The sequence below is a fragment of the Nerophis lumbriciformis genome, linkage group LG12 (genome assembly GCF_033978685.3).
Source record: "Nerophis lumbriciformis linkage group LG12, RoL_Nlum_v2.1, whole genome shotgun sequence".
Taxonomy (NCBI): Eukaryota; Metazoa; Chordata; class Actinopteri; order Syngnathiformes; family Syngnathidae; genus Nerophis; species Nerophis lumbriciformis.
The window spans coordinates 8066940-8078988 of NC_084559.2; the positions used below are offsets into that span (position 1 = coordinate 8066940).

General features: G+C 44.8%; 1 protein-coding gene across 2 annotated transcripts in view; it reads left to right on the forward strand.

The window, feature by feature from the left end:
- The window catches only part of LOC133622900 (leucine-rich repeat transmembrane neuronal protein 4), a 206736-nt gene that overhangs the window by 15943 nt on the left and 178744 nt on the right, over positions 1-12049 (forward strand). The gene's annotated exons all lie outside the window — the stretch shown is intronic.

Here is a 12049-nt window from a genome sequence, read left to right on the forward strand (position 1 = left end):
ATTCACTAATTAAAGGGGCAGAGCTTTAAGAAACATTTTAGCTTTTATATTTTATAAGATATATTTTTTGTAAGAACCACAATTAATAAATATATTTCAGTGAATCACTAATTGTTCAAATCTGTATATAAATATGTACATAAAATGTTGTAATTATATTCCAACTCCGCGTTCTTCTTGGTCATCGCCGCTGCCGCCGCCACCACAAATAGATGCCTGTCCTGTGGGAAACACTGCATACTATAGCTTCACTTTTTATGTGAAGACTCCAATGGTAACTTAACGTTTTGGACGAGGGTGACCATGGAAGTAGAAATGTCCGATAATGGCTTTTTTTGCCGCTATCCGATATTCCGATATTATATACCGTGGTGGAATGAACACATTATTATGCCTAATTTTGTTGTGATGACCGGCTGGATGCATTAAACAATGTAACAAGGTTTTCCAAAATAAATCAACTCAAGTTATATAAAAAAGTGCCAACCTGGCACTGCCATATTTATTATTGAAGTCACAAAGTGCATTATTTTATTTAACATTCCTCAAAACAGCAGCTTGGAATTTGGGACATGCTCTCCCTGAGAGAGCATGAGGAGGTTGAGGTGAGTGGGGTCGAGTTGGGTAGCAGGGGGTGTATATTGTAGCGTCCCGGAAGAGTTGGTGCTGCAAGGGCTTCTGGGTGTTTGTTCTGTTGTGTTTATGTTGTGCTACGGTGCGGATGTTCTCCCGAAATGTGTTGTTTGGTGTGGGTTCACAGTGTGGCGCATATTTGTAACAGTGTTAAACTTGTTTATACGGCCACCCTCAGTGTGACCTGTATGGCTGTTGACCAAGTGTGAATTGCATTCACTTGTGTGTGTGAAAAGCCGTAGATATTATGTGATTGGGCCAGCACGCAAAGGCAGTGCCTTTAAGGTTTATTGGCGCTCTGTACTTCTCCCTACGTCCGGCGTTTTAAAAAGTCATACATTTTACTTTTTGAAACCCATACCGATAATTTGTGATATCACATTTTAAAGCATTTACCAGCCGATAATATTATCGGACATCTCTACATGAAAGGTTGTTAGGTGTCAAGTGTTCTGTTGTTATTGCTCATGTGTAGGGATGGGTACCTTTAACATTTGAACCAACACAGTGAAGTGAAGTGAATTATATTTATATAGCGCCTTTTCTCTAGTGATTCAAAGTGCTCTACATTGCAAAAGTCATTATCTACATTTAAACTACATTCACAGCAGTGTGGATGGCACCGGGGGCAAGGTGGGTGAAGTGTCTAGGGTGGCGAACCTGGAAACGCTCAAGTTTCTGGTCGCTCTACCATCTGAGCCACGCAGCTAACAACTCCCGGTACATCGGAACAGATGCTGGTACTTACAAATGTTGGTTGTTTAAACAGGGGCTGTCAAAGTCATGTTAGATGGGGGCCACATGGAGAAACATCTACTCCCAAGTGGGCCGGACTGATAAAATCATGGCACGATAACTTAAAAATAAAGACAACTTCAGATTGTTTTTTTTCGTTAAAAAATAGAACAAGCACATTCTGAAAATGTACAAATCATAATGTTGTTGGGTTTTTTTCACACTTACATGTTGCGGTTAATAATTTATTTGTCGTTATTGATATTTTCTTAGTAAATGATGTGATAATGTTCACCAGTCAACTCATTGCTGTTCATTTTCAAGATAACACAATTACATCAAAATGAAATTACAGGATGTTATTTATGTAGTTTCATCATTTTCCTCGACTGATGTAAAAACATCATGTGCTTTATTTTGTACATGTCAGGACTTGGACTATGGCGAGACTTGTTCTCCCGTGGTGCAAATGATTTCAGAATCAGAATCAGAATCAGAATCAGCTTTATTGTCATTACGCAAGGTAACGAGATTGAGGCCATTCCATACAGTGCGATGTGTGCATGCTAGAAAAACAATGTGCAAATATATAGAAATATAAAAAATGTTGAAGTGCAATGAATATGGTGTGAAATGAATATATACATGAAAAAACAAAACAAAAACAGGGTGGTTGGTGGAATGGGTTATTGCACCGAAGAGAAGGCAGTTATGAGGGACAATGGGGCAGTCCGTTCAGGATGGTTATGGCCCTGGGGAAGAAGCTGTTCTTTAGCCTGTTTGTTTTGGTTTTAATGCACCTGTAGCGCTTCCCAGAGGGCAGCAGGTGGAACAGGTCAGAGCCAGGGTGGGTGCTGTCCTTGATGATGGCACTGGCTCTGTTGAGGCAGCGGGAGGTGTAGATGTCCGTCAGAGAGGGGAGAGGGCGGCCGATGATCTTCTGAGCCGTCTTGACCACTCTTTGCAGCCTCTCCCTGTCTGCTGCAGTGCAGCTGCCGTACCATACCGTAATACAGTAGGTCAGCAGGCTCTCGATGGACGAGCGGTAGAAGGTCAGCAGCAGGTCAGGCTTCAGGTTGTACTTCCCGAGGACTCTAAGGAAGTGTAGCCGCTGCTGAGCCTTCTTGATGATTGATGTGGTGTTGACTGTCCAGGAGAAGTCATTAGAGATGTGGACTCCAAGGTACCTGAAGGTGTGGACCCTCTTTACACGCTCGCCGTTGATGTAGAGGGGGGCAGGGTCGGTGCTGCTCCTCCTGAAGTCGACGATGATCTCTCTGGTCTTGCTGGTGTTGAGAGCGAGGTTGTTCTCCGAAGACCAGGCCGTCAGCTTCAGGACCTCCTCTCTGTAGGCAGCCTCGTCACCCCTGGAGATGAGCCCGACCACTGTGGTATCGTCGGCGAACTTGACGGTAAGGTTGTCACTGTGGGCCAGACTGCAGTCATGGGTATAAAGGCAGTAGAGGAGGGGGCTCAGCACACAGCCCCGTGGGGAGCCGATGCTCAGCATGCGGGAGGATGAGAGGTGCGGGCCAAGTCTCACATTCTGGGGTCGGTCCGTTAGGAAGTCCCTTATCCAGGCGTTTGTGAGAGGGGGGAGGCCAAGAGTGTCCAGTTTATTGCAGAGTCTGTCCGGGATTATTGTATTGAAGGCAGAGCTATAGTCCACAGAGAGCATCCGGACGTAGCTCTGCTGCTGCTCCAGGTGGTTCAGAGCAGAGTGGAGAGCAACAGCGATGGCGTCCTCTGTGGACCTGTTCGCCCGGTATGCGAACTGGTGGGGGTCGAAGTCTGGAGGGATATGGTCCTTGATGTGCTGGAGAACAAGTCGCTCGAAGCACTTCATGATTACCGGAGTGAGGGCCACTGGTCGGTAATCATTCAGGCTGGTGATGGGAGACTTCTTCGGCACCGGGATTATTGTAGATGACTTCAGGCAGGATGGGATGACTGCCTGAGCCAGGGAGAGGTTGAAGATCCTGGTGAGGGGGGAGCGAGCTGGTGGGCGCACGTCTTGAGCACCTTTCCAGGTACTCCGTCTGGTCCGGTAGCCTTCCTGGGGTTCACAGCCAGGAGCACTCGTCTGACACTGTGCTCCTGTACAGTGAGTGGAGTGGCGCCGGAGCCCGGTGGGGGCGGGGGCAGGGCTGGAGCAGATGAGTGTCGCTGGGGGGTTTCGAAACGGGCAAAGAAACAGTTAAGCTCCTCTGCCAGTGTCGCACTCTGATCCGCAGTTGTCATATTGCAGCCTCTGAAGTTTGTGATGTCATGAATGCCCCGCCACACCTCCCGTGAGTTTTTGCTGGACAGATGGGACTCTATTTCGACCAGACATGGCGTGAAGGTGAAGACATATTTAATTTGAACACTCAAAAAAAAGAAACAAACAAAAGGCGCTCACAGTGGAGGTACACAACTTGGCTATAAACACAAAACTTGCACAAAGGCAGAAACTATGAACAATGAAACAAAAAACACTAACTGTGGCATTAATAAACAAAAACTTACTTGGACATGGCATGAAGTGCGCAGAGGTAAACAGAGTGTGACAGGGGTATGATGTCGCCAGGCAGACAGCCTGGCAACTGGAAGCTTAAATAATAGTGACATCATTAAAGACAGGTGCGTGAGTCGTGAGGGCAGGTGAAAACTAATGGGTTGCTATGGTGACAAACAAGAGTGCACAATGAGTCCAAACGTGGAACAGGTGAAACTAATGGGTAACCATGGAAACAAGACAAGGGAGTGAAAAGCCAGAAACTAAAGAGTCCAATAACTAAACAAAACATGACTAAAACAAAACATGATTACACAGACATGACAGTACATATGTAGCATCATCTACAAAGATACAAATAATTGCTATTGTGACATCTAGTGGACACATTTAGAACAGCAATTTCTTTCATTAAAACATTTCAGGTTTATTTTTATACTTAGCAAACTCATCCCGCGGGCCAGAAAAAACCTGTTGGCGGGCCTGATCCGGTCCTCGGGCCTTACGTTTGACACCCCTGGTTTAACAGTACAACCACATTTTTATGTTACATTTAAAACTGAGCTACTTATGACAACTGTTTTCTTATTACAGTTCTGTCTCCTTTGCAAGTATTGTAAAGTAAAGTAAAAGGTGTGTTACAACTCCAGGATGGTAAATGGCAGTAGTGTATATGTGTTGCCTAGCTAGGAAGTAGCTTTTGTGCCAGTCTAGTAATATGTTTGTTATCGGCGTGTACGGTATACTAGTACTGGTGTAGTATCGCGGTACTAATAAATCAAAAATGGTACTATACTCTGTTTGAAAAGTACCAGCGCGTCGTCACGTGGTGACATTGCTGGTTTACGAGCAATGTTGGGCTACTTCTAAATCACTAATCCTCGCCTCCATGTCGACAAATAAAGTGATTTTCTTAAAGTATCAAATAATGTACATTATCACTGCAGGACAAGGAACAGCTAAACATGCTTCACTACACACCGTAGGAGGATACAATAGCTCACCGCTAACGGCAAGCTAGCACCCTGAATGTAAACAAATGCCATGGGTGGATCCACACCTGACATCCACTGTAATGATACCAAGTACAATAGCGTATCTAGTCGATACTACTATGATTACATCGATACTTTTTAGCATCACAAAATCTTCTTTTGTTTTAAAAAAATTTATATTATGTTGATGTTGTGGGGCTGTCTTGGTTGACAAGACTCTGCAGAATCGTGTGGACATCGGGGGCGGTACCACTGGATTGGCAGACCTGGGTGGTGGTTCCTCTCTTTAAGAAGGGGAACCAGAGGGTGTGTTCTAACTATCGTGGGATCACACTCCTCAGCCTTCCCGGTAAGGTCTATTCAGGTGTACTGGAGAGGAGGCTACGCCGGATAGTCCAACCTCGGATTCAGGAGGAACAGTGTGGTTTTCGTCCTGGTCGTGGAACTGTGGACCAGCTCTATACTCTCGGCAGGGTCCTTGAGGGTGCATGGGAGTTTGCCCAACCAGTCTACATGTGCTTTGTGGACTTGGAGAAGGCATTCGACTGTGTACCCCGGGAAGTCCTGTGGGGAGTGCTCAGAGAGTATGGGGTATCGGACTGTCTTATTGTGGCAGTCCGCTCCCTGTATGATCAGTGCCAGAGCTTGGTCCGCATTGCCGGCAGTAAGTCAGACACGTTTCCAGTGAGGGTTGGACTCCGCCAAGGCTGCCCTTTGTCACCCATTCTGTTCATAACCTTTATGGACAGAATTTCTAGGCGCAGTCAAGGCGTTGAGGGGATCTGGTTTGGTGGCTGCAGGATTAGGTCTCTGCTTTTTGCAGATGATGTGGTCCTGATGTCTTCATCTGGCCAGGATCTTCAGCTCTCACTGGATCGGTTCGCAGCCGAGTGTGAAGCGACTGGGATGGGAATCAGCACCTCCAAGTCCGAGTCCATGGTTCTCTCCCGGTAAAGGGTGGAGTGCCATCTCCCGGTCGGGGAAGAGATCTTGCCCCAAGTGGAGGAGTTCAAGTACCTCGGAGTCTTGTTCACGAGTGGGGGAAGAGTGGATGGTGAGATCGACAGGCGGATCGGTGCGGCATCTTCAGTAATGCGGACGCTGTATCGATCCGTTGTGGTGAAGAAGGAGCTGAGCCGGAAGGCAAAGCTCTCGATTTACCGGTCGATCTACGTTCCCATCCTCACCTATGGTCATGAGCTTTGGGTTATGACTGAAAGGACAAGATCACGGGTACAAGCGGCCGAAATGAGTTTCCTCCGCCGGGTGGCGGGTCTCTCCCTTAGAGATAGGGTGAGAAGCTCTGTCATCCGGGGGGAACTCAAAGTAAAGCCGCTGCTCCTCCACATGGAGAGGAGCCAGATGAGGTGGCATCTGGTCAGGATGCCACCCGAACGCCTCCCTAGGGAGGTGTTTCGGGCACGTCCGACCGGTAGGAGGCCACGGGGAAGACCCAGGACACGCTGGGAAGACTATCTCTCCCGGCTGGCCTGGGAACGCCTCGGGATCCCCCGGGAGGAGCTGGACCAAGTGGCTGGGGAGAAGAAAGTCTGGGCTTCTCTGCTTAGGCTGCTGCCCCCGCGACCCGACCTCGGATAAGCGGAAGAAGATGGATGGAGTACACATTCTACAGACGTTTTACAGACAGGGACTGTTTTTAGGACTTTCACCACCAATGAAAGTCTTCATGACCAATGTCATGAAAAGAAAAAAAGAGGGGGAAAAAGCGTTTTTAAAGAGTTTTATCTTGTTTCATATTTTTTATATTTGCAATAAATGACTTCATAAAAATAAAACTAATGTGTGATTATTATTAATGGTATATGGGGATAAGTAAGCAATCAACCCTACAAATGAACCCTTAGTTGTTCAGACAACGTGAGAACAAATACAGAAATTCTGCTCCCATCAAAGCCAAATGTTGCAATATTACAATCAATCAATCAATCAATCAATGTTTATTTATATAGCCCTAAATCACAAGTGTCTCAAAGGGCTGCACAAGCCACAACGACATCCTCGGTACAGAGCCCACATAAGGGCAAGGAAAAACTCACCCCAGTGGGACGTCGATGTGAATGACTATGAGAAACCTTGGAGAGGACCGCATATGCGGGTAACCCCCCCCCTCTAGGGGAGACCGAATGCAATGGATGTCGAGTGGGTCTGACATAATATTGTGAGAGTCCAGTCCATAGTGGATCCAACATAATAGTAAGAGTCCAGTCCATAGTGGATCTAACATAATAGTGAGAGTCCAGTCCATAGTGGATGTAACATAATAGTGAGAGTCCAGTCCATAGTGGATCTAACATAATAGTGTGAGAGTCCAGTCCATAGTGGATCCAACATAATAGTAAGAGTCCAGTCCATAGTGGATCTAACATAATAGTGAGAGTCCAGTCCATAGTGGATCTAACATAATAGTGTGAGAGTCCAGTCCATAGTGGATCTAACATAATAGTGTGAGAGTCCAGTCCATAGTGGATCTAACATAATAGTAAGAGTCCAGTCCATAGTGGGGCCAGCAGGACACCATCCCGAGTGGAGATGGGTCAGCAGCGCAGAGATGTTCCCAGCCGATGCCCCCCCCCCCCCCCCCCCCTCCACAAGGAAAAGGGGAGCAGAGGAGAAAAGAAAAGAAACGGCAGATCAACTGGTCTAACAGGGGGGTCTATTTAAAGGCTAGAGTATACAAATGAGTTTTAAGATGGGACTTAAATGCTTCTACTGAGGTAGCATCTCTAATTGTTACCGGGAGGGCATTCCATAGTACTGGAGCCCCAATAGAAAACGCTCTATAGCCCGCAGACTTTTTTTGGGCTCTGGGAATCACTAATAAGCCGGAGTTCTTTGAACGCAGATTTCTTGCCGGGACATATGGTACAATGCAATAGACAAGATAGGACGGAGCTAGACCGTGTAGTATTTTATACGTAAGTAGTAAAACAGTACAACATTTCTCTAAAAACATACATAAACATTTTTTTAACTTTTCAATTTCTGCATCAAATGCCTCCTACAACAACATCTGAAAGGTCAACATTTTTTTTTAGGCTTTTCTCTATTTGGGTCTTAACAAATGTTATGGTGACTTTTAAAGTCAATCTGGTTTACCTACTTTATTTAGGGTTTACGTGTTGTTACTTCTACTTTTGACTTACGTGCCTGCTATGTCTTTTGCTGATGTCAGCAGCAGAATGTCTGTTTCCATTCATACCAAATACACAAGCAACGATATCAAGCCCTTGTCAGATTATCTTTGGCGGAGCATTTGTCAAATCCAAGGGATGCTTGAGGTACAACAGCCAGATTGTCAAAGGTGCAGCTTTCATGTGAGACTGTGGCATGGGAACATTAAATGGCAGACCTAATGGGGCTGGTGCTCACTAGAATAACTAATGGCCCATCAGAGGTAAAGAGCCGGGACTTCCCTCCCTCGGCTTTCTTATTCCTTGCCCTGTGCAGCTCCAGGGAGCAACCCGAGCTGTTTAAGACGTAATGGGCTTTTTCTTTGCTGCCAGCCTCGCTTGTGTTTGCCACTAAAGGTTGCAAATGCACACAGAAACACACCAGAGCAGACCAGGAGGAGACTGGCCAGGTTTGCATGCGCTGCAATTACACAAACACCACATACTGCTGCATTATTTACTTCTATCAAAGCCATTGAGTTGCCATGTGACTGAAGCGTTGCAAGTGGGGGAAAAAAGCGGCACATGAAGGTAGCTTTCATGGCACATAGAGGAAGTGTCAAGATGCATGAAAGTAAGAGCGATGGTGCATTCAACTCATCTATCCACCAATCTGTTCAAATAAGAGAAGAGAAGGGGTGTACCACTTATTGGAAAAAACACAATTTAAACAAAAACAACTGATTATGGAAGACTTTACAATGGAATCTGTATTTATTTCTACCGCTTAGCCCATGTAGGGTCATGAGTGAGCTGGAGCCTATCCCAGCTGAGTTTGGGCAATGGTTGGGGTAACCCCTCAGACTGTCCACATCAATGTGTTGTTGTCAGAGGTGGGTAGAGTAGCCAGAAATTGTACTCAAGTAAGAGTACTGTTACTTTAGAGATTTATTACCCAAGTAAAAGTAAGGAGTAGTCACCCTAATATTTACTTGAGTAAAAGTAAAAAGTATGTTGTGAAAAAACTACTCAAGTAACTGATGAGTAACCTGTTCGTTTAATGATGACGGCAACAAATAATGCACAAAAACATAAAAATAGCAATGAGCAAATTCAGAGCCAGGGATATCTCTTAAGCAACTAAAACAATAATATATATTAAATAATAATACATTAACATAAAAAAATGAAGGCAAATTGAGCCACAATAACTTAACAGCACCATAGGCTCAGTAGGCAGAGATTACAAAGGAAAATAACGAGTTAGCTTTTACGCAAACCATACACTGATAGATGTGGGCTGCACCTGGGAACACACTGATTGGTGTTTGTATGCATGCCTGTGTGTGTGTGTGTGTTTGTGTGTGTGTGTGTGTGTGTGTGTCTCTATGAGGCTGCAGTGCGTTAATAAATGTCCCCACACGATGTACATTTGACAGTGATTCAATGTTTTGCGACACGTTTAAGGCATATTTTCCCTCAAAATTGTATTTTTTTAATCTTATTTTTGTCATATTTTTCATTTTTTTACATTTGGACTTTGACACTAATCCTAACAAACCTGTGTGGTGCGTAAACTCACTGATATGAGATTTGTTCTCCCAGGATGCAATCGGACTATACCGGACAAGGCTTGAAGGTAGGAACATTATTTAATATTAACCTAACTACACAGGAAAAAAACCTGAACTATGGACATAAACAAACAAGACTTACTGGACACGGCATGAATCAAACAGCTTTAACTATGGCAAGAAACGAGTCAGAACAGAGCAATGTCGCCAGGCCGACTAACTGGCAACCACAGGCTTAAATAATAAGCTCCTGATTAAAGCAGGTGAGTGTCCCGAACAAATGAGGCAGACAAAACTAATGAGTCGCCATGGAAACTAAAACAAACAAGGGTGCACAAAAACAGGAACTAATGCAGTCTTAAACTAACAGAAAATAACAAAAAAAACATGATCCAGACCGCAGATCATGACAGTTTTGGTTTCAATTTCAGCCTTTTTGATTGTTCATGATAGTCATAGAAGATATTGAATCAAAACTATAATACAGCCTGGACGTGGCAGATTATAGCTCCTTTACAAAAACAAGAGAGTTCTGGTTTGAGCACCATGGACAGTTTCAGCACCATGGACAGTTGTCACATGCAGTCAATCACTTCAACCTGGCAGCCAGCCTGCTTATGCTAATCAAACTTTGTGTGCAGGCATCTCAAGCAGTTTATTTTTGCCTGAGTGTGTGTGTGTGTGTGTGTATGTGTGTGTGTGTGTGTGTGCGCACGCACAGTAATTGTACGTGAGTCATGGACCTTATAATGAGGAAGGAGCTAAATGTAACATAATTGTAACACTTCAGCTTATCCATGTCCCTGTGGTTGGATATCCAGGCACAGAACTATAGCACCCCGAGACCACCTTCTGGGTGTATTAAACATTCATGTATCCTGAAGATGAAGTTTGTGGTTGCACACTGAGCAGCTGTGTGTACATTCCATCGGCCAAATATTTGTTTGATTTTAGACACTAGATGCAAGCCGTCGCGGTAAAATGTCAGGAATAAGAAATAAAGACAGCAGTCACAATATTCTGCTTGCCAAGACAGCAGCTGGTACTTCATCCCTGCAAAAATGCACAGAAGGCAGGCTTCCATCATGACTCGGTAAATTCAAGTGGATTTAGTTTGTTCAAATACAAGTTAGGGGAATTGCCTAGCAAAAGGAACAAAACTTGAGAACAGTAACTTGAGGTAACATAACATTCGGCACAAACACTGTAGAAGTACTAGCGGTTTAAGATATACAGGTAAAAGCCAGTAAATTAGAATATTTTGAAAAACTTGATTTATTTCAGTAATTGCATTCAAAAGGTGTAACTTGTACATTATATTTATTCATTGCACACAGACTGATGCATTCAAATGTTTATTTCATTTAATTTTGATGATTTGAAGTGGCAACAAATGAAAATCCAAAATTCCGTGTGTCACAAAATTAGAATATTACTTAAGGCTAATACAAAAAAGGGATTTTTAGAAATGTTGGCCAACTGAAAAGTATGAAAATGAAAAATATGAGCATGTACAATACTCAATACTTGGTTGGAGCTCCTTTTGCCTCAATTACTGCGTTAATGCGGCGTGGCATGGAGTCGATGAGTTTCTGGCACTGCTCAGGTGTTATGAGAGCCCAGGTTGCTCTGATAGTGGCCTTCAACTCTTCTGCGTTTTTGGGTCTGGCATTCTGCATCTTCCTTTTCACAATACCCCACAGATTTTCTATGGGGCTAAGGTCAGGGGAGTTGGCGGGCCAATTTAGAACAGAAATACCATGGTCCGTAAACCAGGCACGGGTAGATTTTGCGCTGTGTGCAGGCGCCAAGTCCTGTTGGAACTTGAAATCTCCATCTCCATAGAGCAGGTCAGCAGCAGGAAGCATGAAGTGCTCTAAAACTTGCTGGTAGACGGCTGCGTTGACCCTGGATCTCAGGAAACAGAGTGGACCGACACCAGCAGATGACATGGCACCCCAAACCATCACCCAACCATGCAAATTTTGCATTTCCTTTGGAAATCGAGGTCCCAGAGTCTGGAGGAAGACAGGAGAGGCACAGGATCCACGTTGCCTGAAGTCTAGTGTAAAGTTTCCACCATCAGTGATGGTTTGGGGTGCCATGTCATCTGCTGGTGTCGGTCCACTCTGTTTCCTGAGATCCAGGGTCAACGCAGCCGTCTACCAGCAAGTTTTAGAGCACTTCATGCTTCCTGCTGCTGACCTGCTCTATGGAGATGGAGATTTCAAGTTCCAACAGGACTTGGCGCCTGCACACAGCGCAAAATCTACCTGTGCCTGGTTTACGGACCATGGTATTTCTGTTCTAAATTGGCCCGCCAACTCCCCTGACCTTAGCCCCATAGAAAATCTGTGGGGTATTGTGAAAAGGAAGATGCAGAATGCCAGACCCAAAAACGCAGAAGAGTTGAAGGCCACTATCAGAGCAACCTGGGCTCTCATAACACCTGAGCAGTGCCAGAAACTCATCGACTCCATGCCA